This window comes from Neophocaena asiaeorientalis, unplaced genomic scaffold (assembly GCF_003031525.2).
Source record: "Neophocaena asiaeorientalis asiaeorientalis breed wild unplaced genomic scaffold, Neophocaena_asiaeorientalis_V1.1 scaffold415, whole genome shotgun sequence".
Taxonomy (NCBI): domain Eukaryota; kingdom Metazoa; phylum Chordata; class Mammalia; order Artiodactyla; family Phocoenidae; genus Neophocaena; species Neophocaena asiaeorientalis.
In genome coordinates this window covers 813539-841175 of record NW_020174051.1, presented here as the reverse complement: position 1 = coordinate 841175, position 27637 = coordinate 813539, and the positions used below count along the sequence as shown (strand labels likewise).

The 27637-nt window shown below is 42.3% G+C and overlaps 1 protein-coding gene across 1 annotated transcript in view; it reads right to left on the bottom strand.

Moving 5' to 3' along the window:
- The window catches only part of CUNH1orf21 (chromosome unknown C1orf21 homolog), a 222227-nt gene that overhangs the window by 170764 nt on the left and 23826 nt on the right, over window positions 1–27637 (bottom strand). The window lies entirely within an intron of this gene.

Genomic DNA, 27637 nt, shown 5'->3' with positions numbered 1-27637 from the left:
ACATACTGTGTACCCATGCCTAAGTTTTTAGAGAAGTGTGTGTGTGTACAGAGTTTTTTAGAGCCTCAAAGCACAATATTACAACTGTTGATGAGCAGATTGAGATTAAAACCAATGTCCCCAAATTGGGTAAGAATAAAAAATTTTAAAAAGAAAAGGGCATGGCGATTATTTTTGTGTAATTCATTTTTTCAAATCAGAGCTTTAATAAGCAATTTTTATGCTGGTGAATTCAGAAGTCAACTGACACTTCTTTTTTTCTCCATCCTCATTTCTGATTTTAAAGAATAAAAGAACTCATTAGCACAGAAAAATGAGTTAGGTTTTCTTCCTGACCTTTATAAAGTCTTTCATCCAGATGAAATTTAATTAAGTTCAATACTGATATGGACATAGCAGAGAGCAGGAAAGTTAGAGAAAAGGACAGGCAATTTGGTTATATGTTTATGTTGGTAACCTTTATCTAGCTATGTGTGTGTGCGCGTGTGTACACCTTTTGGGCATGCCACAACCTACCAGGTAGGTACCTCACCTCTGCTGCTTGTCACCATAAAACTCACAGATTTCTTATTCTTTGTATTAAAGCATTGTTGATATCCATTAAAATGCACATTCTGTTGGGCTAACAACATATTCTACCATTAACCCTTCCCTGATTTAGTGCTCCAGGTTAACTGGTTAGACACCTACCAAGTTCTGACTGGGGGCAGGGGGAGTCCAGGAAAGGGCAGCGATGAGCACCCTGCCTGGGGAGCATTGGGCTTGGAGGGTCCCAGAGAGGCCTGCACACAGTGTGGAGGCCGTGCTCTGCATTTCACTGACCCCAGGGAATCAAGTAAAGGGGTGCTTCTCTGATGGAACCCTGGGCAACGAAACTTGCATGCAACCTCTGTGCACCATCCCCTCAATGAATGTACCAGGCATCCACCTACGACCTCACTGTGCTGTCTTCTAAACAAGTGACTCATACGCCTGGAATCAAAGACACCACACACCCTGATCCTACCATAAAGATACCTCCCTCCATCTTGTGTTCTGTCTTACCCACACCCCACACACCAGACAGAAAGACTTTTATGTGATGTCCCAAATCCAGTGTAAGCCTCGCTTTCCTATTTTCATGACTAAGGGCTAGCAGATCCTGCCTTCTCCACCATGGACCTGGCAGGATGAGGTTACTAAACACTGAAGGAAAACTATATGGAGATAACACAGTTAGATATAAACTCACAGCTGCTAATATGTAGGCTTATAAAAATATAAGCAATAGAGATCTTAATTTTGAGATAATGTTGTGATCATGGACAAAGCCTTTTCTGACTAAAACTGCTCTCAGAATACTTAATAATTTTCTGGGAAAACGGCTCCACTATCAATAGAGTTCAGTGGCTCCTGGGTAGTAAGATAGTTAAACTCCAATTTGCATTGCTAAAAATACTACAAAATAAGTTGAAAATAAAATTCAATCACCCTAATTCGTTTTTAAAATACTTCAAAATAAGTTGAAAATAAAATTCAATCACCCTAATTCGTTTAAAAAATACGTATATGTAGGCAAGATGTTTAGGAAGAGAGTAGTCTCATTTCAAACCCTTTACTCATATTTTAAAGGGGTCACTAGGAAATGGGAGGGAACAGGAATCTAGCCAATATTTTATAACAACTATAAAAGGAGTATATAACCTTTAAAAACTGTGTATCACTATATTGTACGCCTGTAACATATAATATTGTACAGTAACTATACTTCAATTTTAAAAAAGGAGAAAAGAAATGGGAGAGAACAGAGGAACCTAGAAAGAGAGGGAAATAATCAAGTCACCAAAGAAAAACTTGTGCTGGAAAACAGTCTCCCATCTACCCCTCCCAGTGGCCACTCAGGACACCTCTCTCTTCAGGAAATGGGATCCAAGAGGAAAAGGAGCCCTGCGGTCTCCCTGCCAATATCTCCTTGAAAGAGCTCAAGGTGGCACCCACATGAAGGAAAGAAGGTCTCTGGGGACCAAAGCCATGCAATCAGCAATCACTTACTGAACACTCATGCCCTCACGACTGGGCAAAAGCTAGAGTCTCAAAGATGCTACAAAGGTAATAACGGGTTAGCTTATAGCCTGTAAACAATTACAAGGCAATTAAAAACAACACCACTTAATGGTAGTTTGTGCAAATGGCAGAGTGAGCATTTGAACAGCTCCCAAGTGCCCTAAGAGGAACATCTGGGATGCCTCTGATAGAGGAGTTATCCTAACAGCTTGAAGGGTAAAGCCGTACTTCCCATGTTGATGAGTAAGGTAGGCTGGTGGAAGGGGTGTTGACCTCCAGGCAGAGTGAATATGTAAGCAAAGCCCAGGAGATCTGACGACTATGTCATGCTCTAAATATGTCTGAAGAGGAGTGTCAGGAAATCAGGTTGCTTAGGGAGACAGGGGCTGGATAATGAAGAGCCTTGTAAGACCTTGTAAGCCACTGATGTCAACAGAGAGGTGAAACGATCAGATTTCTGTGTTAGCAACATCATTTCTGGGAACAGAAGGGATTGGGCTGAGGGCAAGAAGGTTGGTAACAAGGATTCCAATGATAGTCTAATAGCCGGATAAGAGATGGTGCATGTCCAAATCAAAACACTGTACGGAATCTAAAAAAAAAAAGGTTCTGGGCTTCCCTGGTGGTGCAGTGGTTGAGAGTCCACCTGCTGTTGCAGGGGACACGGGTTCGTGCCCCGGTCCGGGAAGACCCCACATGCCGTGGAGCGGCTGGGCCCGTGAGCCATGGCCGCTGAGCCTGCGCGTCCGGAGCCTGTGCTCCGCAACGGGAAAGGCCACAACAGTGAGAGGCCCGTGTACCACAAAAAAAAAAAAAAAGGTTCTGAAGAACGTAGGGGCAGGACAGGAATAAAGACACAGACGTAGAGAATGAACTTGACGACACGGGGAGGGGGAAGGATAAGCTGGGACGAAGTGAGAGCGTGGCATGGACATATATACACTACCAAATGTAAAACAGATAGCTAGTGGGAAGCAGCTGCACAGCACCGGGAGATCAGCTCGGTGCTTTGTGACCACCTAGAGGGGTGGGATAGGGAGGGTGGGAGGGAGATGCAAGAGGGAGGAGATTTGGGGATATATGTGTATGTATGGCTGATTCACTTTGTTATACAGCAGAAACTAACACACCGTTGTAAAGCAATTATACTCCAATAAAGATGTTTAAAAAAACAAAACCAAAAAAAACCACTGTACCGAATAAGAAAAGGACACACACAAAAAATATCATTTAAGAGGTAAAATAATAGGAGCTTGATGATTATTTAGGTGCAGATGTTCATGTAAGGAAGAAAGTGAAATCTCGGCTACTTCAGAGGTACTTGTCATGAAGCACAACTGGGTAAATCGTAAAACTATCACCCAACATGTTATCTTTGAGGTGTTGGTGGAGAAAAAGAGCAGACAAATGAATGGACAGGACTGAAGCACAGGACAGAGTTGTCTTCTGATAAGATCAGATCCAAGCTGCGAAATGTGCAAGTAGAAGACAACTCCATGAATCTGACTGTGGAGCACGGCAGCCAGTGGGGTGGTTGTTAACCTTCTAGAATCATATGGACCCTTAAAACTCTGGTCAATGCCAAGAGCCTAACCCCTAAAACATGCCCATTTGCAAATACAGAAAAGGCACCATATTTTAGAGGAAGTTCATCTATGAACTCACAGATTAAGTATTCCTAGTATAAAGCAAGAAGAGAAGAGGGCTTAGATGGAGACAGTTAAGAAACAGGGCACAGAAGAAGAAACTGCAAGAGCTGTCAAGAAAAATTATGCCTCTGCAGTGACTGCAGATCACTCTTTCTAGAAATGTCCATGAAATAACGGGTTGTATACACAGACAGAACTGGGCTTCAAAGTAGAGTTTTAGTTTGGTGTTGTTTTTTTTAAAGAGCTTTTATAGAAAATTTCAAACATATTCAAAATAGAGAGAACCGTAGAATGGGGCCCCTGGTAACCTAAGTCTGAACTTCGAGAATTATAAACTCACATCATTTCATTCCTAAATATCAGTATCTATCTATAAAAGACCACACTAGAAAAGCATAACCGTGGGCTTCCCTGGTGGCTCAGGGGTTGAGAGTCCGCCTGCCGATGCAGGGGACGCGGGTTCGTGCCCTGGTCCAGGAGGATCCCACATGCCGCAGAGCGGCCGGGCCTGTGAGCCATGGCCCTGAGCCTGCGCGACCTGAGCCTGTGCTCCGTGACGGGAGGGGCCGCAACAGTGAGAGGCCGGTCCGCATACCACCAAAAAAAAACAAAACAAAACAAAAAAACACATAACCATGCCAACACTATCACATCTTAAAAAATACTAATAAATCCTTAAAATCAAGTATCCAGTTAGTGTTCAACTTTTCCCAATTGCCTCATATTTTTTTCAGTTTGTTTAAATCAGGATCCAAATAAGGTCTACACATTGTAACTAGATGACGAATCTCTTTTCATCTATAGGTTCCATGAATGTCTTTCTTCATCTTTTTTTTTTTCTACCCCTTTGGTCATTTATTCTGTAAAGTTGTTTTCTTTTGTTTAATTTTGCTGACTGCATCCTTGACGGATCATTTAACATTCACTTTATTCCTCTGTGTCCTATATATTGGTACTCGAATATAGAGGTTTGATTAATTCAGGGTCAATATTTTGGCAAGAATACTTCCTAAGGGGGTGTTGAGTTCCAACAGGAGATTTACAAGCAAGATTTTGTAAAAGATGGAGCTGACAAATCATGCTTATCTGCTCTGGCACAGAAGCCAGTGAAAAAGGTGAGGTTGAGGAACAGTAAAAAGCACAGCAAAAAAGACAGTGGATGGGGCTTCCCTGGTGGCGCAGTGGTTGAGAGTCCCACGGGGGATGCGGGTTCGTGCCCCGGTCCGGGAGGATCCCCCATGCCGCGGAGCAGCTGGGCCCGTGAGCCATGGCCGCTGGGCCTGCGCGTCCGGAGCCTGTGCTCCGCAGCGGGAGAGGCCACGGCGGTGAGAGGCCCACGTACCGCAAAAAAAAAAAAAAGACAGTGGTTGATGAAAAAAGAAACAGAAAAATATAAAAAGCAACTGCTTCCTCTACTCATAAAGCACCACACTCTCGGACCATTTCAAGCCGCCCTGAGCATCTCTCCAGAGCATTCAAGGTAATAACTGGCACTCATCGCAATAATCCTAAAGTCATAAAGAAGAAAAGACTACATTATTTTGCCTTTACTTTGATGAAAAGTGTGAAGCATTTCCTGATTTTTAAAAAGTCTATCATTAAAATTTTCAGAATTAGAAGTTTCTATGCTTAAAGAATTAATCTCTCAAGAAAATTCATGGAAGAGGGAGCTCTACCATATAACTCATATGGGTAACTATTTTGTCTTATAAACACAAAGTCCATATAATGACATCCCTCAATCCCACAAGGGAAATATTTAGCCAATAATATAACACTGATGTAATTATTACAGTAAAACAGTAATACGGGGCAAGATCTAAGGTTATGTATACCCTTTTAATTAATTTTCACCATTATCCTCACATGACATTCTTTTCTAGGGACCAAAACTTTCATTTTACAAAATGTACCCGTAAGAAACAGATCTCCATTAACTGATGCCCCCTAAGGGACACATTCATTCTGTCAACCTGCCCTCTGGAAAATCTGTCTCATTGTCTGTGACTTTTCCCCTGTCCCTGCCTCAAAAGAACAAATTCTATTTGAACATCTATAGCAAGCATGTTCCCATTCACTGAGTGCCCCTGTGCACTATTATTACCCTGCCATTAGGAGCAAGCGCCAGGCCTAAATAAAAACAAAGCATGGTTTAATTGAAAGTGCAGCAGTATCAGGTTCAAAAAGGGGGCTCATATAAATTAAGAGGTTTTTCATTATAAAATTTTATATTCTGAAAACTTTCATCTGAAAACAAGCCTGTTCAAAACATTTATAAACACACTGGCGAGATTATTTTATTAGGATTAATGGACAAGTTAAAAATCAAGGAGTGCTTCTCAGATGCCAGTCCAGAGACCCGTGAGAGCCCACGGTGAAATGCAAAAATACCTGGGCAACATATTAAATTCTTCATAAAACTTCACTCATCCATCATGGCTTAACTCAAACATTATCTCTGCTGGGAGGTCTTTCCGCACCTATGGTAGTACTCATCCGCCATCTTGCTATCGTCCCATATGGAGTCACATATAATATTAGAGCACAAAGCACACTACACATGACCACTGAACAAATCCTGTAACCATACTAGGTGTTTACACACTGAGGATATGACAGGTGAGACGGAATCTTCTTTGCTTGGAAGAGTGCTCTCTTTATCTCCCCAGATAGGGAACTATATTACGCCTTTGTACAATACTAGCACAAACCACTACTCGGTGTTCATCGTGTGTTTGTCGAATGCTTGGATGAAGCACTATCCTTAGGTTCCTCCTAACGACCCTGCGAGGTGGACGGTAGGAATGTGGACTACCTATTCATTTTTACATGAGGAAATCAGGTTCAAAAGTAACGTTCCCTAAAGTCTCACAGCTAGTAAGGTGGCCCCTGGAACCCAGCCCATTTTGAGAGTAGATAAAGATAAGCAAGAGGACAGATGGATGGAGGAAAAAGATTCAGAATCCTCCTTTGCAGAGACTGTGCCGACTGGGCCCTGGCATCTCTTTCCAGGACTCCCTCACCGGGAGGCAGAGCCCTCCAAAGGGATACAAGTTAAACAAATTGGGATGGAAGGAATTTTAGGAGGTTGTACATTCCCTGCACCCACCCATAAGCAGTATTTTTTTTTAATTGAAAGAATTTTCAATTACCAGCTCATCCTAGAAGGCTGTGGTTTACTTCTGATCACTGTGGAAAATGCTGCCCATATATACAGCCTGAGCCTCGGGGCTGGGCCTTCTCCCTTCCTGCCCAAAGACTCTGAACACAGTGGAACCCAGGCCCTTCAGACACTGCTTGGATTTCAGTGCCTGATACCCCCATTTCAGGGACTCCAGACCAGTGGGAACCCATCCCTTCTGCAGCTCTGGGAAAGGGGGATAGTTAGTTAAAGGGTCATGATGGAATAAACAAGTACTAGGGACTTAAGTACTGTCCCTCCAAGGAAACATGAATGGTGGGAAGGAGAGATGTGTACCCCAGAGGAATAAATGTCCAACAGTGTAATTCGCAGGGAAAGTAACTTGGGGTGAAGAATCGTCCCAACGTTCCTGAAAACACGCCAAGCAGTCAAATTGTCTTTTGCAGGTACGGTGTTTATAAAGGAAATCTTGCTTTGAGGGCTCCAGGAGCCCACCACTGGGATATGTTCATGATGATTGCTACTGGAGATGAAGTCTCCTTCTGAGACAGAAGGGAGGAAAGTTAACATGGTATTTATAGACTTGTTAGCCGGTGGAATATAAAATCTGGCATCCAGTGTCGAAAACAACTTTGGATTTTAAAACCAGATAACTATTCACATCAGAACAGCTATTGCACTCTCAGTTCCAAAACATTGAAAAGCAGGTTAGGTAAGAGCTAACATTACACATAATAATCTCACCCAGAGCTATTTATGCAGGGCACACAGGAACAGCCCAGAGAAATCAAATAAATTTGCACATAAGGAGTAGAAACGCTAAGTATATGATTAAGGGATTTTGCACCTAAACCTTAGGGAAGATCCTGCAAGCAGGGGAACTCCGTTCAGGAAAATGCTTTATTTAGCTGGTTTATTCATGTTTTCTTCACATTCAAAGCCCAGCATAATACTATTGTCATTAACTGACTTCAAACTATAGCGCTTCATATGAAGGTAGACAGAAAGGGAGAACGGAGCAGAGATCAAATAAATTAAAATGTCACACTCAGCATTAAATTATTTAAAATGTTGATCTCCATATTAAATTCTGAGTCACAGGCAACAACCACACAGAGCACTCAACCATCCAATCCACTGATACGCTGCCTGTCACATTCCTCTGCTTTAGAGCTTTTTTTTTTTCATGTACACAAATATTTTTGTTCAGCACAGAATGTATCCAGGAAGATGGAGATAAAGATCAACTGCAGAAGAATAAGAATTTTAATCTTAACAATCAAGCAAGTGGGTTAGGGTCCTAACACTATTTCTAGATCTAATCAAAATCATGACCCAGAGAGCAAAAATAACTTTCCCAATCAGATCATGGGATTAGAGCCAAACTGGCAAACGTCACAGGGAAACTAAGGTTCAGTGTTAGTGAAGCTCTAACAATTGTAGCTAGAGCTGCCCTGTCCCCACAGGTTATCGGCTTAAACGAAGGAGGTCATCACCCTTTATGAGGGTTAATTAGTGCTAAACACTTTACAGATGTCACATTTCATATAATCTTTATCATAATCCCCTGTTAAATATTATCTCCGTTGTACAGATGAGGAAGTAGAAACTCAGAGACTAGTGACTTGGCTATCGTCACTGCTAGTAGAAGGAGAACTGGTACTAAGTCCACCTGACCCTAAGGTCCTGCTCAACTCAGAGATTCTATTGTGTGATGATGACAATTATTATTCACAACTGCCATTACACTGAATATTATGTGTAAGGCTCTAAGCAATTTATGTACATTTTCCCATTTAATTTAACCATCACCATAGCAATATGAGGTATTATCATTCCCATTTACACATGAATACATTGAGGTTAGAAGGGGTGAGTAACTTGCAAGGTCATCCAAGAGTAGGGGAAAAGTTGGGATTCTATTTGACCTAAAAATCCATGGTGCCCTCTACTAGGACTGTTCCATCCATCGACCACAACATAACTGAATGGAGTACCAGAGTTTGGCTGTGACATTCACTGATATCTACTCATAATATTACTAACGATCATCGACCCCTATGAACATCAGTACCTGCTGGACATGAAGCATTGCAAAATGGGCCTGTACATTTCTTTCATTGTTGTCAAATGCTTTAACAGCTTCTAAACCGAGTCAAAAAACTGAACATTATCTTGGGTTTATAGCAGCTTTAACTACACAAATAAATTTCCAACTAGCTCAGAATTGTACCTTTACTAGACAGTATAAGCACAGTGGTTAAGATAACGAGCTCTGCCTACTCATCTATAAAATGGGGATGATATCACTTATCATAAATGAAGTCATGATACTGGCACATAATCAGCACACGACATTGCTACCACCCTCTCACTTTGGAACTGGGTCTTTTAGGTCGAGTAAGAATAACAATCTAAGAAAATAGTGAATAAATTCAAATTGTGTTATAAGACACACAAATATAAGCCTGGAATCAAACACCTGATTTGGGGCAGGTCTGATACCTCATTTCTAGACAAACCAGATATTTCCCTCTTTTTCAAAAGGAACATAAAAAAATTAAAATATTCCTCAGTGTGTGAAGGGTTTAAGGAAAGAACTGAGGGAATTAATTAATGGAGAAAGAGAAGTAAAAGATGCAGCATAGTTAAGCAGGGAATGAGAAGAAGCATGGTAACTCACTAAAAATAACTCAATCACAAAACCAAGAGGAAGCTGCATTGAGGTAAAAAATGAATACGTATCCTGGGAATGGAAATTTCCACCAACCAAAAGAAGCAGCTTTCTTCTATCAGAAGACTTATAATTTTAAGGAGGTACTTCTCCCCTGACACTCTCCAAAGGGAGTAGGTGGAATTTCAGTTTACCCAGGATGTTGGGTCCAACCAAAAAAACATCAAATAGAACCCTTCAGTTCAAATTATAGGGAGAACTTGGTAAGATTTTCCCCCGGTATCTTTGATGTATCTCTGGCACCAACATTCAAAAGGAAATGCAGCATTTCTAGGACTTGATTTTCTTGCAAAATGTAGAATCTGGCTGGTCTCTCAGCCAGGTTCCTTTAATTGAGAAAGGTAATTTTTTTTAAAACATAAATGCTTAATGCATAACTTAACACATACTTTTAAGGGACATACACTTCACAAACTTTACAAAGCACTCCCCTCTCCTTCATATATATTTTTTTATGTGTGTGTGTGTGTGTGTGTATTTGTTGTTCATATTATAGCCTTTAAAGTGTCAGAAATGTTTTCCCAAACTTACTATATTAGAATGTTTGTTCAACTTCTTAGTAAACTTCTTTCAAAGAAGCTTTTAGAATCATCAAATTTCCTCAGGGCAAATATTTAGACAGCTTCCTCTAATACTAAAAAAAGAAAATAAGGAAATTGACAGTTTCTGGTGCTATTCATCTTAAGGCAAGTCTCAATCATGCTAATTTCTGCCAAAGCAATCAATATCTATTGTGGAGAAATCAGATACCACTTCCTACTGTCCTCTCCCAACAACCATTTTAAATCCAGCATAGTGGACCCTCACTCTCATGAGACTCAGACCCAATCAAAACTGGGAAAGTAGAAGCAAGAAACAAGTCTAATATTATTGGGGGGGGGGGAGGGGAGTTCTTTAGATAAATTGATTTGTAACCAAGCTGAATTCTTACTTTTTTCATTTCTTCTAAGTTAACAACCACAAAAACCTTAAGAAATCATCAGGCTCACTTCTACTTTTTCATACCATCTTTATTTTGACCACCTTTGTAACTCTAAAACATAATATTATGCCCAATAATGCATTGATATGATGACTCTCAACTGCTTTACAAATCCAGGCATTGTTGGACAATATCTATTTTAACTAACCCACAAAATCCTTCCCCAAAAAATGCAAGCTCTGACTTTTCCAGTGTCTTATAAATGTATTTGTGTTAATAAAAGAGTGACTTAGAGCAAGGGCTTTTAAGTCAGATAGTTCTAGGGTAGGGTCTGGACTCTGTCACATACCAAATAGTGTTATGCTCATTGCACAGATGAGGAAATGCCCTTGAGAGATAAAGCAATCTGCTTAGGATGGAACAGCCAATGAGTGGCAGAACTGGAACTCCAACCTGAGCAGTGTGACTCCAGGCAGCCCAAAGATGTAACTTATCAATGAGGCTTAGCAAGAATTCTCTGTGGTTATTTCTCACCGAAGAGATCTTTGTTGCATTTAAGGCAACCATATTCCTGGGCTCTCTCCCAGTTGTAAAGGACTTTTCAAGGGCCTAAAGTATTCAAGAACAACTAAAAACAGCCTCCTTGTTAAGGGGCCCGCAATCTAGTAAAGGACTACAGTCTACCAGGAGTGTTTCCTAAAAAGATACCACCAATGGATTCTACATGTGCCAAGATACAAACCCCCTGCTCTGCGCATCCACCCCAACCCAGGCTCCCCTTCCCATCTCTAGCCTTGAGCAACCTTGTCTATGAACCCCAACTTGCCTTGCCCAGGTGATCATTTTCTACGGGTCCTGTAAAGTAGAAAAAGATCGGGAAGCAGTGCACTATGGTACTAGAGGGGCCAGTCTGCTCTGCCTGCACCAAGTCAACCAGGCAAAGCACTGCCACAGAAGGAGAACCAAGGGACTGCCCTGGGTGACCTAGACAAGCTCCAAGATCCCTTCTGGCTCTCAAATCCCTAAAGGGGAAATATAATTGGCAAATGAAATTTTTTCTTGGAATGGTACCTGCTCAGGACTTCCAGGGCAACCCAGGGTTGGGAATTAAGCTAAGTTCTCTACGATATTTGTCAGAAATGAGGAGGAGAGACAATTCTGAGAGTGCCTAGGAACGCAACCTCTTTTAGCCTTCCTGGTTTGTTTTCCTTTCCCCTACTGGAAAAGGTCCGTATAGTGACGTTACGGCTGCAAATGGAACCTAAGTTCCTCTGGGTCCCACCCAACAAGCACACAGACAACCTGATACCTCCAGCCTTCCAGCCCACCTTCACCCTCAGCTGCGGCTATCTTTCCATTCAGGATGTGACACCGGGGAGAAATAGTGAAAAAGACCCTCAGGTAAGATAGGAATCCAACATACCCAGTTAAGACAGGAAAAACAGAAGCCAAGGGAAGGTCTGGATGAAACTTATTAGAGAAAGATTTCCTTATTTATTGTTCTTTGCTTGCAGTTACTGAAACAAAAGCTTTGAAGAGAGAAGGAGGGAGAAGCGAGAGATTTCTTCCATGATGGGATGGAAACATTTTAACATTTCAATCACCTGAACAAAAATGTCAAGAGGGTTTCCTCACCCCATGCTAACACCCACTCCCACAGGATGGCTCTTTCATCTAGTCTCCTCTTCCCCACAAGGCACAGAAGATGCCCCCACCACCGCCGCCAGCTTTTTCCTGCCCTTCAGGTCTCAACTCCAAGGTCCTGTCCTCAGAGGGACCTTCTGAAGTTCCTTCCCCTCTCACGCCCCAGTCACTCAAGCTCACTGTCTCAGTTTATTGACTTTACAGCACTTGGTATCTCAAAGTATCGTGTGCAATTGTTTTTCCTTGGTTATGGATGCTACCCCTTCTTAGAACAGTTGTTCCAGGGCCCTCATCTGCCTTGTTCACAGCTGAATTCCCAGCACATAGACCAATGCCTGCTGCTGCTGCTGAGGGATCGATGAACGACCAAGGGAGAGCTAGAGGGGAAACGGAGTGGGAGGAGGCCCCGGAAGGGCAAAGGGGAGGAAAAGGCAGCATGTGTTCTAACAACAAGTCAATTCACTGGGGAACAGAGCGGTAGGGCACAGATCAGATCGATTTTTTGACCTTCAGGGAAGCGTGGTGCTAAGTCATGGGCTCCTGGGCGGTGGGTTCCAATGCCACTCTGCCTCAGACCACACAAGTGATGACTTCTCCTTACGCTGAGCATTTCTAATGGGAAGCCAACTTTGCCACGCATTCCCCTATGCTCCCTGCGTCTGTGCACTTGCCAGCTCTCCACACTGACCACTCCCACTTCTTCCAGTCTCAGATTTCCCCCGCTGCTCTCAGCTGATATTTATTACACGCATAATAAAGAAAAGAGGTGCCATGAAAAGAGAATTACCCTGTCTTTCCGATGATAACGCCACCAACTTCGCTGCATCTATTCCACATACTCTGCCTTCCGGCTGGTGACCATGCAAGTAGTATTCCTTCTGCTAATGCCAACCTCCCCTTCCTTTCTCACCTGACCAAGCCTGTCTCTCTTGCATCATCCTCTTTCTCCGGCATCATCAGCACCTCCCTTTCTGTTGGATCATCCTCGTCTTCACATCCTACTTTCTTCTCCCCATAGCCCTGTTGGGCCTTGGTCCCCAACATGCTGCTATCCTGAGATGTTTACAGTTCTTCCCATAGGTAATGGGAGCCATTGGAAGCATCTATGTAGGCAAGTATTAATAGTGTGTTCATATCTACGCTTTACAAAGATAAGGGACATCACATAGGCACTGTATATTTTAAATCAGTCCTTTCTCAGTCCCTTGCAAAGAGGGAATTGGGAAAGAAAGCCTTCTGCATACCTACCCTTCTCTCTGCTGGTCTAGCACTACTCTTGGTGGCCTGAGCAGAGAGAAAAAGGGTTTTCCGTGGCTACGGCTTTGGACCAGAGCAGGGAAGATCCAGGATGAATACCATGCACACACATCTTACCCCAACCCACCTCCCCCTGCAAACAGGCAAAGGGCTGCGTATCTGCTGTACCACTGGAGGCCAAGAGGAGATGGTCATGCACTGCTGCCTTGGGCTGTGGCAGACATCTACCTGCCTAAGCAATGGCCAGAGTGAGGATGAATCCATGGCTCTGAAGAAAGTTCACCCACCTACGTCTGGGGACAGCTCAGAAACAGAGCACTACATATGGTTCCTCACTCTACAAACTTGACAGAACAAAAGCATGTGCCTCTTGGGTCTGACTTGGATACCACTGATCCTGAACTTTAGTGCCAAAATTCCATGACTGAATTAAGGTTTAAAAACAATATATATATATATATATATATATTCTGAAACTTTTCTTTTGATCTCAAATACAATAATGAAAACCAGCAAATTCATTATTCCATATTCTCTTTTCCTTCACTAAAATCAGGAAAAGCAAAGCAGAAGAGTTCCTAATAATCTTAAGGATTTTGCAAAACTCTCATGTTCTCCATTTATCTTCACCAAATATCTTAACTCACCAAAAGCCTATAAATTTTGCAAGAATGTAGAGCTGTAAATTTCCTTCTTCCTTGCAGAGGCACCAGATCTCAAAAGAAAGGATGATGAATGGGTATAGTTATAAATACTCCAAGGCTAATGAGAACCAAAGATGAACTGTAGAAAAATCTGGTATTTGGGGATATAGCTCCTGGAGTGTGCTTGAATTAAAAGGTCCCGACCTCACGTAAATTCCAGAGCTATTTTATCAGATAAGAAAAACAAAGCCCAAAAGTACTCATAAATTACTGTACATTGAAATTTCACCAAATATTATTTAGTCAAGAGAAGCCTATTTTTCAAAATGTAAGTAACTGACTGCTAATTGAAATATAAATTACATTTATGGACATTTTAAGGATTTTATTAGAATGGTTGTTTGTCACTTCATTAGTAGTGCAGGAAAGAGAAACATTAATCAAAGCTCCACAAACAGTAAAATGTGAGGAGGGACTCAGAGTGCAGAACGTTCAGTGGAACATCAGGCAGACTTGACTGACTGAAAACTTTCTTACTATCTGATAGATACTTTTGTGCAGTATTACCTGTATCGAAATGTTCCCAAGATCACAGATTATAGGTGGATGCTGCCAGGGCTGCCAGATTTAGGCCGGGAAAAAAAAAAAAAAAATCACCAGTTAAATTTGCATTTCAGATAAACAACAGATCATTTTTTAGTATAAGTACGTCCCAAAGTATTCCACATGTGATATACTTACACTAAAAAAATTATTCATATTTTTTAATATACTGTATTTTATCTGGCAGGTGGTCTGCTAAGGTGCTAGGACATTTCAACTGAATATTAGAAGGACAGCAGATCCCTCTAAGTACCTTGAGTTGCCCTCAGACCAAAATCCAGTCACTCTTTCATGCCAGATGGCACCAAATGTGACTAAGCAGACATCTCAACACAACATCCATGGCAACACGTTCAGAAACTGTCTGCCTGCTTTCCTAATTTAAGTTAGAATCATACAATTGCAGAATTTTAGAATTGGAGACTTGCACAGATTCCTTTTTTTTGTTTTTTTTAAAGAAAAAAATTATGTCATTCCCAAGTGCAAAGAACTTTCCTACAACCAATTACCAACGTGGGAGTGAGGAGAGTGATGTGGGCACCATATTTAACCACAGGAGAGCCAAGAAGATTCCGGTGCCTCTCCACTCCCAGAATTTATTTATTTTCCCAGTGTCAGCAACTTATTAAGGGCCCTTTTCACAACTGGTGATATAAGCAGAGGAGAACTGGACCGTGAACTCTTTGAGGACAGGATGGGTATTGAATTCATCTGTGTAATCCCAGAGTTTGGCACTTGGTGGGCACTCAGTGAATGTCTGATGAATGAATGTGTGATGGTGTATACGGTCTTGAGTCACTGAGACCAAATGTGTGTTGGTTGGGAGAGAGAGTGAGGTGGGGAAAAGCAACGCGTAGGGAAGCCTGAGGGCAGGGTGATGGAAGAAGGCAGGATGACCACAGCTCCTGCCCCAAGTCCATCTTCCTAACCGAATCCCTTTGTAATTCCCCCAATAATGGTGCAAAGATGTCATCACTCCCTGCATGTGGGTTTTCAGGAAGGCAACCTGATCTCAGTCCAGTGTCTGCTCAGAGCCAGCTGCCTGCCCTCTCTAGGACCACCTTATCCACCACAAGCACAGGTAGTGGCCCACAGGCTCTCACCGAACTACAGAAACATCTGCAACGAGGGGGAAAAACATTGACTCCAGAACACAAAAGGAAATTAGAACTACCAAAATTAGCAGATGTTTGCTTAAATGTCTACAAAATATTACTTTAAGGCAACAATCAAATGCTCACACAGTTAAATATAAAGGATATTTAATATAAGATATGGGTACATATTATGAATTATGATACACTGTGACGTATGACCAGCCCTGTCCATGTTCCTTCCTCCCTCCCATCTGAAGCTATTCTAATGTCAATTACCTGGTAGAGCACGTAGAGCAGGTCCCACAACGTTTGGAAAAAGAATCATTTCTCCTGGTCCCTCCTTGCCTCCTATCCTCTTCCTCCTCAAAGCTGCTCGCTGCAGAAATGCCCTGATTTTAAATGCTGCTTCATGCAACAAATCTGTTTACCTGTAGAGTTTTATACAGTCTTCTACAGCGAGGTGCCATACGGGACAGCTAAAGAATTCAGTGTAAGTTTGCTGGGAAAAGTTCTAATGGTTGAAGCACAAAAAGAGGCACAAATATTAAAAATGGCTCTTAAGGAGTGCTCCCCACGGGTAAAGTACTGTGTTCAGGGAGGGTACTGACACCTCGCAACACCCGCTGAAGTGGGTGGGACCTATGGTCATCTTCACTGTACAGCCTAGGAAACTGGGACCTAGAGGAGGCTAAGTACCTTGCCAGAGGCCACACGCCGAGCCAGGATGTAAACTTGGAAAACCTGGTCCTGTTTTAGATACGTCATTGATTGCTCCAGTCCTGGAGTCAAGTGGACAAAGGGTCATTGCCCAAGAATGATTCAAACCTGTAAAAATGTTAGGATGGCCATGCCCAAAATGAGCGAAGTCTGGGGGGAGGCGGGGAGAAAAGAAAGACAACCAAAGAGATTTTTCCAAGCAAAGACGATGGGAAAGATAGAAGAGGTAAGATGCACACTTCCCAAACTGAAGGCAGAGCTATTGCACCTACTATTTGGGAATTGGAGGATCACTGTATTAGAAAGGAAAGCTTCCGAACGCCAGGAGCCAGAGGGAGACACCAAGTTCATTCATTTCAACCCCTGCCCCCCATTTAAAAGATGGGAAGCCAAAGCCAAGAAAGGTTAAATAACTTGTTCAAGATGGCCCAACTGAAGAGTATTCCTGCCTTCAGACTCCACTCTAGGGTTCCTTTCCCCCAACTAACTCCCTGGGCCTGCTGGTGAGAAGTGAAAGGCCAAATAACTTTAAAAAAAAAGCAATCCAGGACACATAGAAGATCCTGACCTCAGAGCCTCTCTAGAGAAATCTTTTGGGGATCCCCAAAGACTAAGGAAAGGAGATAGAGTTTTGTTTTGTTTTTTTTCAAATAGGGCAGATCCAGGAAACTAAACCATAGAAAGATTCCTGTCCAAGCCATAAAGGAGTTTTAGCAGATTTTTGCAAACACTACACACTAATAATTCACTAAGAGTATCACGTCAAGTTAACTTTATATACGGTGTTTGACAGAGTTCTTGGTGAGCAGGAAAGGTCTGGTCCACTTAAGGTGTCAAGATTTAGGCAAGCTACGTGGCAGTCTGATACCTGGAGTTGAAAATGGCAAAATATGGGCTGGATTCAGCTCAAACATAACCTTCTCAAGACACCTTCGCCAGCCCCACAGCAGACCTGGAAACCCCACCCTCTCCACTCTCAGAGGTCTGTACACTCACTCTGTGAGCAAAGGTGACATCTTCCTGGGGCTTGTTTACCTGGTTGAAACCCCTAAGTGGTCTGTGAGTTGATGGATCCAAGGCCCCTGCACATGGGAGAATCTGGAGAAGTATCAGTCCAATGAATGAATTCGTACTTCTGTTTACAGAGCCATGATCTATTGAGCGCCTGCAGTGTGTCAGGCATTGTGCTAAGTACCCAGTGTGCCTTGCTTAACAAGACACACAAGGTCCCTGCCCTCAGGGAACTTAAGAGTCTTGTGGGAGGGATAGGCATAAAGCAAATAATTATACAAATAACTATCAGAGTTACTAAGGGAAAGTACCAGATGCTTCGTGAGGGTGCACTTCTCTGAGGAATGACATTTAAGCTAAGAATCAAGATAGGAACTAGCAAATTAAAAGATAAGGGGAGGAACATTTCTAGAAGAAAAAAAGAGCCCTTTCCCTCTATCCCCCATAAAATCCCCAAAGTAGGAAGATGCAGGGTGCTTTCAGAGAACTGAAAAAAAGGCCTGTGGGGCTGGAATGAGGAAGAGTGCACCCCAGTAAGGAGACAGGGCCAAGCATGAGGGGCAGGCAGGTCCCATTGAAGATTCCTGCCCAGAGAGCAAAGAGGCATGTCACTGAAGGGCTTACAGCAGGGGAGCAACATGATCAGACAGGCTTTTTTAAAAGACCACTCTGGCTGTGTGTGTAGAATAAACTGGAGGGGAAAGTTGGAAGGAGACCAGCTAGGAGGCTCCTGCAGTAATCCTGGCCAGTTTTGAAAGGACAGACCAATTGACAAGAGCACTGTTCTGAGGAGTCACCATTATATAACAAGAACCCAAGAGTTCATTCACGCTTGGGCAACAACTTGAAGGAAGATCTTCATCACACAGGGCCACAATATCTCCTTAGCTCCACTCCATCCATCCCTTCCAACATCTTTATCTTGATGGGAATAAGGTCAGAAGGGAAACTAGCAAAGCTGCTAGTACATAAATCTAGGAGGAATGGCTATGAACTACTATTTGACTCTCTTGTAGGCTCAGGGAAAGAGAAGGTTCATAAAGATGAAAACTATAAGGTCTCCATTCTCAAGGAGCTCTCAGGAGGCTAGTAGGGATATCTGAGCAAAACAAATATTAATACAAGGCCAACTGAGATGAAGGCTATAATGATGCTATAAACGAAGTTGTATGGGGACTTCCCTGGTGGTCCAGCGGTTAAGACTCCACGCTTCCACTGCAGGGGGCACAGGTTCGATCCCTGGTCAGGGAACTAAGATTCTCACGTGCCACACAGTGCGGCCGGGAAAAAAAAAAAAAGAAAGAAAGGAAAAAGAAAAACAAAGTTGTATGAACACACACTGGCAATAAAAAGTTAATTCTGGCAGGGAAGTAAGGGAAGTTTTTTCCCAAAATTTACTTTTCACTTTGGCCTTCAGGGCTGAGTAACATTTTGAGGGGTTGGAGGAGGGCAGGGAGGGAGGTATTCCTGGGAGCAGGAAAAACCTGCAAGAACAGAGAGGAGCAAGTTTGCTAGAGCCCAGGGGCAAGGCAGGCCCCAATCCACGTTCTAAAAATTCAGGATTAGCATGAACTTGCGGTTTACAATGCCCTTCCACATATACTGTCTAATTTGATCTCACATCCACACCGAGGTCAGTAGGACTGGTTGTGATTGACATCTGAGAATACTGACGCTCCACTGACCCAACCATATGGGATAGAGCCAGCAGTCACAGCCAAGTGTTCCGGCCCCATGCATGAGCCTTGTTCCACTCTTAACCAATGAGACCAGATAAAACCAACAGTGCGACCTTTAATAGAAAGAAAAATAAAGACCACAATAAATTTTTATAAAATTTCAGAAATGCAAGGTGACCACAAGCTCAACACATGCTCACAAATACTACGCTTCAGCCAATGAAAGCTTCTTTAAGATACATATATCATTAAGAAATTATTTAATAATGGCCCTTCTATGACCATGAAGTCAGAGAGCCCTCACTTTGATTTCCAGCGCTTGCACTTACGAGCTGTATGGCCATGGAGTGGAAATTACTTCCCTCTTAAGTGCAGTTCCCCCGTCTTCAAATTGGAGTACTAAACCCATCCTGTAAGGATTATTGGGAGACTGAATGGGAAAATGCAGGTAATGAGGCTGGCACGAAGCCTGGCACATTCTGTTAATGTTGGCCTTTATTAACTCTCATTACAGCTCTCTCCCAAGGTCGGAACACATTTGAGACACCTCACTCAACTTCTGGTTCCACATTCTGTGAGAGATAGTGAAAATTTATAGAATGTTTGGGAAGGGTTATCAGCAGAGAAGGTTTGAGAGGGCACTACCGTTGCAAGTATGGACACCTAAAGCCTGAGTTCTTGTCCCAGTTTAGCCACTACCTAGCTCTGTGATCTTAGGCAAGTCACAACTTAACCTGTGACTCAGATCTTACCTGTAAAATGATGAAGTTTAAGATATAAATTCTAATTGACTTCTAAAGTCCCATTCATGTCCAAAAGTCCTTAAATTTTATAAATCCTGCCTTACGAGGACCTTTTAAAGGAAGTAGATTTTCCAAAAGAAGAGAGAAGAAGCTGCATGATAGTTTTTAAAATAATAAAAGCAGTCACATAAAAGAAGAGCACACTTAGTGTGTTTTAGAAGAAATAATGAGAAAAGTACGACCAGTAGGAGAGAGGCTCAAAAGCAAGCAGCTTTTGGCTTAGGCTAAGGAGAAAGGAACTTTCCAACAATAAAAAGTATTCAATAATGGACATGTGATTATTCAGTAATGGACATGTGATCATTCAAGACTGGAGATCCTCAACGGCAGAACAATATTGCATTCACCTTGCACTCTCGTCACCTAGCCCAGTAAGAGGCACAAAGGAAACCCTTAAGAAAGGGTGGATGGATGGGTAGATGGGAGGGTAGGTGGGTGAGTGGATGGGCGGGTAGATGAGTGAATAGGTGGGTGGATGGATGGGAGGAACGGAAGGAAGGAGGGGATGAAAGAGGAAAGAAGGAAAGAAGGAGCTGCCTTAAGAGGTAGTGAACTTCCCCTTGCTGGGTGTGTTCCAGCAGAGCTGGATGACCATCTATCTGTAAGGGGTGCTACAGAATAGATTTCTATCCCGTGTAGGAGGTTCCACGGAAGGGCTATGTGATATTTACTTCCTCACTTTTCTCCCCACTAACTCATCCTACATATTTTTGTCAGATTCATCTTCCTAAAAGACAGTTCTGTTGATGTCACCCTCCTACTCAAAAAATTTACTGGCTCCCCATTGCTTATTCAATTAGGTCCACAATCCTGATATCTGAGGGCTTCGTTTGACTTTGCCTTAAGGACTTCTACTCATTTTTCAAAACCCAACTTGGATATATCCTCCGTCAAGAAAATGACCACTCTTCACCTTTCCCCCCCAGTTTATCTGAAGCGTGTCATTGTTGTATACTATTACACACAACTATAATGCATTTGGTGACCGTTCTCTTCTATGAGGCTGTGAAGCTCCTGTGTGGAAGAGGAATCTTTACCTCTGTACTCCAACAAATAGCACAGAACCTGCCTTTCAGCAGTTATTCAATAATAGTAAAATAGGAATTATTTATCTGAAACCAGGAATTCTGTTAAATTCAAGATATGCAATATCTTCCCTGGATCTTTATAACAATTCTATTGGCCCCATTAAATAAACAGGGAAGTGGAGACTGAAGGGAAGATAAATAATTTGCACAAGACACAAAGCAAATAGATGGCAGGGGCTAGATTCAAACCTGGTACTGCACACCCTAAATTCCTGGATAGGAACCACTCTACAGTGCTGCTTTCTGGGCAGCAAGACCATCCATGACAGCCCAAACATGTTATCCACTTACTCATTCAACAAGCATTTACTGAGCCATTAGGGGACAGGTTCTCTAGGTAGAGGTCCTGCCCTCAAGAAGCTTACAGTTCAATGTGTGACAGACAAATCAACAATTACGGCGCAGTGCAACAATGCTATGAGAGGTATGTACAAAAAGAAAAACATTTCAATCAAATTGGGAAGACAGGAAATACTAATTATAGCAATGATTTCCAATTAACAAACACCCACTGCATGCTAAACAAGGGTGCTGAAAATCGTATCACAAGGCTTTACAAATAAATAAGCTGTGGCCCAGCAAGGTTACAGTGCATTTAGCGTTGAGACAATAGTTTCTGGTGTCCAAGTGCCATTGTTCTACCCTCAGTACTGTTACTTTCTAGCTGTGTGCCCTTCAGCAAGTTACTCACGCTTTTTGCCCCTTAGCTCCCCCATCTGTAAAATGGGAAGAATAGTAGTTCCTATCTCAGAGGGATGCTGTAGTGTTCAAAGACTAAACCTATGCAAGGCACTAAAAATGCCTCCTGGTATATAGCGTTACATAAATTTCACTTATTATTACATAACTGACCAAGAGCATTGCACGTAAATGTCTGATGCCAGTACTCATATCCATTTCACACAAAGCCTTCCTCCAGAATGCACCTAAGACAAGGTGATGCTTGAGCTGGGCTTTGAAAGGCAAATGAAGGGATAAGAGCAGGGAAGGGTACGATCAGCTTTGGGGACAGCCAACATTCCACAATGCCTTATTGCTGCACTACTGCTCATTCTTTTCTCTGCCTGTCCTTCTCCAACAACCTTGACCCACTGAAATCCTATCCATCAGCCAACAAAGCCATCATATTAGACTTCTTCGATGAATGTGTCCCTGATCTCCTTCCCATGCACTTGGTTGATACTTCTCTGGTCAGGGTTAGTCTTATGTATGCGGTTGTATTTATACACTTTCATCTACACAAGTATGCACACACATGTATGCATATAAACAGAAATCTTCAAGGCTTCCAGAATGCCTCACATTCATGGAGCAGGTACTTTATAAAGCCCCACAGATAATGTTCTCAGCTCCAGTTCAGAGGTATTTGTTATCCTAATTACCATTCCAGAGCTGAATTTAGAAACTACCCCCAAACTGCAGACAGCTCCACTGTAAACAATATTCCCTAATCATCCTGACTCATCATGAATATCTCACTGATGGGGGAAGTAAACTGTGATTTATTATTTAAAACTGTGACTCCATCTAAATAGTTTAAAAAATGGACAAGGAGAACTTGAAACTAAAGAAACTTCTCTCAAATACACATTTATCTGAAATTGTCACATTTGCTTTCTTGGCTTCCTTGTAAGCTGGGGTGGAAAAAAGCAGGAAGGAATTTTATATTAAAAATTATCAGAAGCATAATAAAAATTTCCTAATGACAGCCTATGTCAAATGTTGTTTTATTTTAAAGACTGAAGGAATTTTATTTTTCTCATGGCCAACTTTCTCACCGCTGTGGCCTCTCCCGCTGCGGAGCACAGGCTCAGGACGCACAGGCCCAGCGGCCATGGCTCACGGGCCCAGCCGCTTCCGCGGCACGTGGGATCCTCCCGGACCGGGGCACGAACCCGCGTCCCCCGCATCGGCAGGCGGACTCCCAACCACTGCGCCACCAGGGAAGCCCCTCATGGCCAACTTTTGATCAAACACCTCAAGAATGCAATCAAACCAAAGTATAACAGCAGGTCAGAGGGAAAGTGCAACAAAAATGGTGAAACTGTGTAGTTAATGGATGAAATGGACAAATATGAATTTCATCTCTTTTCCCTCTTTCAGTCTAATTATAGGAGTAGGCAGATTTGTGGTCACAATATAGTCAAAATAACAGAAAAGAAGTAGAAAGTTCAAGAAGATCCAAAATTACATAATCAGCTCTCCTTCAAAGAATTAACTTGGCCTCTCAGCATTGATTAATCTCTATTTATTACAGTTCTTATTTAAAAAAAAATCATGGGCTTAAAAATACTTAGAAAATTAAAATTGAAGAATTTTTTTTTTTTTGCTTTGGGTTTGGTTTTTTTTTTAAGGCATTAGCTTATTTTTAACAACTTCAGTTTAAGCAAAAGGGAGGATAAAAGTACATTTTGATGCAAAATAAGACATACTGAGGGCTCTCCAAAGGAGAAAGACTGGGGGGGATGGAATATTGACCAAGGTTAAAAATAAAAAGGCCTAACAGGAAGGCAAGTCTACCAAACTAAGTTATTTTTTCCTCCTAAAAGTCTAAAATTAGATACCTCAGCAATGCTTGCTGTCTTTAGGTAAAAACGATATCACAAACCTCCCTTTTTAACACCACTGAAGTATTTTGGTACCCCAACTTCTTGACAGCTAACTTCACAGCTAACCAGAACTAGAGAATTTAAGTCTAATAAAATGTCACAGCCAACCTAATGAAATCTCATCTCTTATTTGAAGTATCCAATCTATAAACCCAAAGCTCTGTGGACAAATACCCCAAAAGTAATTTCAGGCTACAAAAATGCCTCAGCTTTCTATCTCCCAAAGATATTGTTAGTAAAACAATGGAATCAGCATTTTTCTCCCCTTTTTGCACAGCCTAAAGCCTGGTTCTCAGGCAGTAACAGGATATTTGGAAGATTTCCTTCCCTTGGGGATCTCTGACACCCGTGGCAGTGCAGCAGCAGACCCAGGTTCAAAGGTTGAATCCAAATTCTATTCTAACATGAAGGGGTTAATGACCCCCAAGATCTATGCTTTTCATCTCCACTGGTCTCTGAGCAGCAGCCAGAGTGATCCCATTAAACCTCAGTCAGATACTGTCAGTCCTGTCCTCAAAACTCTCCCTTCACCTTCCCTATCAGAGTAAAACCAAAGCCCTACCATTGGCCTCCAGGCCACTACATATTCTGGCCCCTGTGCCCTCACCTCCTGCCCTTCCCTTTGCTACCTACTCCACACTGGTCTCTCTCTGCACTGGCTGTCCACACCCCTGCCACCTGGAATGCTCTTCCCCCAAATATCCATGGCTAACCCTGTCACCTTCAGATATTTGATTAAATGTATCCCTTCCAATTAGATTCATTTAAAATCACATGGCTGGTCTTCCCTGGTGGCATAGTGGTTAAGAATCCACCTGCCAATGCAAGGGACAAGGTTCAAGCCCTGGTCCGGGAAGATCCCACATGCCACGAAGCAACTAAGCCCGTGCACCACAACTACTGAGCCTGCACTCTAGAGACCTCGAGCCACAGCTACTGAGCCCGCGTGCCACAACTATTGAAGCCCGTGCACCTAGAGCCCATGCTCCGCAACAAGAGAAGCCACCCCAGTGAGAAGCCCGCGCACCGCAACGAATAGTAGCCCCCGCTCGGCGCAACTAGAGAAAGCCCATGTGCAGCAACGAAGACCCAATGCAGCCAAAAATAAATAATTATAAAATCACATGGCCTTTAAGCTCTATTTTTTTTTCTTTTTTCCATGGTACATCACTTTCCAACAAATGACACAATTGACTTATTTACTGTTTCTTATTTATTGTCTGTTTCCCCCAGCTGGAGTAAACACTCCTTGAGGGCAGGGATTTGCCTGTGTTGTTCAGTGATGTATCTCATGAGCCTAGTATGTAGTAGGTCTTCAATAAATATTTGCAGAATGAATGAATAAGATCTTTTCTTGTTCTTACTTCTTACGATTCTATGAAGTATCCAGTACTTCCTGCTTGGTAAGCTGGTAACCAGTTATTTCCCCACAGAAGCCAACCCATGAGACTGAGTCAGTACAGTCAAAAAACATTGGATTAGTTGCACCATGTATTGAGAATTTGCCATGGGCCTGATACCTTTTTTTACATGTATTTTTCTCATTTAATCGTCACCAAAAGCCAGCTAGAAAGACCTTCCGTTCCTCCCTATTGTCTTAAAGAGCCTAAGGAAATTCAGGCTCAGAAAGATTAAGTAACCGAAGACCATGCTGCTATGACAGCCTCTGCTGGCCTTTCTATAGACCCAGGACAGTCTGACACCCCATTCTCCCTCCTTCATTTTAAGATGGATTCACTTCTTCAATAGCACCAGATAACAGTGAGACCCCATGGACGTGTTATAGAAAGAATCCAGAGTGCAGTTAATTACACAGAGAAAACCTGGACTAAAAAAAAAATGCAATAAAATTTTGTGAAAGAAACTGTACTTTTATAATAAAACAGTCACTCCTATGAAATCATTCTGTTACTGTTACAATCAAACCAACAGTAACAGAAAAAGAAAGGGAGATGGCATGACCTACTAACTTCAGCACTGGTCTCCCTGAAGACTTGTTGTGTGACCAGGATGAACCGACCCCTTCACTAAGCCTCAACTAACTGGCGTGGAGCCACCCAGCCTATGTACTGCCTGCAGATTTTGAAACACGATGACAAAATCCATCTGCAGAATGAATGAATTTACAAAAGAAAAGCACTCTGTAAGTTCAATTATCTCCTGATCACCATTTCTGAGGTTGGTAGTAGTCGTTTGAGAGCCATTACCCAAGCCCAACAGAGCAAAACCTACGTCAACTCAGGCAGCTAAGTCCAGCAGCCCCCAGACGGTGGCAGAAATAGAGTAACTCTAACAGAGGATCTCTTCTCTGAATCATCTCAGTGGTGGACCAAAGTCTTAGTTGCCACCAAGCCACAAAGGAGACAGGGTCCATAAGCAAAAGTTTCTGTTAGGGTCAGCTTCTTTTCAGGCAGAGGAGGAAACAGTCCAAACCCACTTCTATGGCTCAGCGTAGGCTATGTGGTTAGGCAAGGCCGGAATGTCCTCCCCAAGCTACTGTCACCACCTTAATCAACTTCTGAACTACAGACACTGGGAGGAATGGGGAGAAAGACCAACCGAGGGTAATGTTTTGTCCCCAGCCAGACCTGGCCTTATTCCAACACAGTTCATTAGACCTTCTACACAGATTCGCCTGGTGGCTTCTCAGACACTCCATAAGAAAATATCTGCTCTCACCTTTCCCTAGATGCGAGGTGGCAACCTCAGTGACTAGGGACAGAAGTAAAAGGAGGATGTAGCAGCCGCTGATGTTGGGAATTGTCTCATCCACATGAAATGTCTGAAACTTCAACGTATCCTATGGATAACTGAAGTTTTTCTTTCACTTGACAATTCCAAATTGTGAGTTCAAATATCTAAAATTAGGTTACACATATAAATGCCAAGAATTTCTTTAGTGATAACTGTTAAAAATCCCAAATTTAAAATGCCTGCTTAAACTGTTTTAATCAAGATGGCAATCCGTAAGTCTTAATTTTTGAAGTCTCTTATCTGCAGACATTTTTACGTTATTAGTAATGTAAAATAAACACGCCTTCCCTAGAAAAAAAAAATTTAATTAAAAGCCTTCACAAGTATTCCACAACTACTCTGAGAGCTGTCTTGACGCATGGATGTCTTTGGGGGAGGGGAGTACTTAGGCTCTAACTGTACTTGAAAAATAGCATTGTCGCTATGGAAGCAGCTCAAAATTTTGGCTGTTTTTTCTTACGCTAGCAAAGGCCATATTCTTTATATGCAACTCTTCTTTTCACTGCAAAGGGCTTTGACAGTAATCCACCTAGTTTGTAGCAAGCCCTGCCTTGCCTAGGCAGTCACCCTTCCCTCTTACTGTTCAAGCACCACTCTTTTAGCCGAGCCACAAACATGCAGGTAGAGTACAGATGAACCGGAATATGCATTCACCAGCAAAAGAAAAAGGTGACTTTCATTCATCAATCATTCATTCCTTGGAGGAATCACAGACAAGGCCTATTCAGGTTCCTGTCACTGGTGAAACTGGCCTAACTTCCAACCATTCCTTGGATCTTTTTGGACCCATCACTGGCAACTTGTCAATCAAAATGGAGTAAGCGTGACCAAGTTTTGTTTTAAAACAAATGCTTCAAAAATGTTACATTTAAGAGTATCAGCCTTTTGGAGTGGTCACCTTTAGAAACTAGTATTTCTTCCAGTGACATGACGAAGAGGGTTGCTCAAATATGTTTTGAACTCCCATTTCAATAGCTCAGTGACAGTACACTGTCATTCTCTGAAGATGTCTTTGGGACGCAATCAACAGGCATTCCGAGCCACGCTTGTCAAATAAGGTAGGTTATCATGTTGAGTAATACTGTTTTTCATAAAATGAGGTGTGACCATAAAAGTGATAAAACTGGTTTTCTTATGAGGATCATAACTAGACCCTGAAGGCAAATACTAAAAAGAGTTCAAATCGTGTTAGTTGATAGATATTCTTGTTTTTAAGCAGTGGCAAGATCTTTGGAATTAGT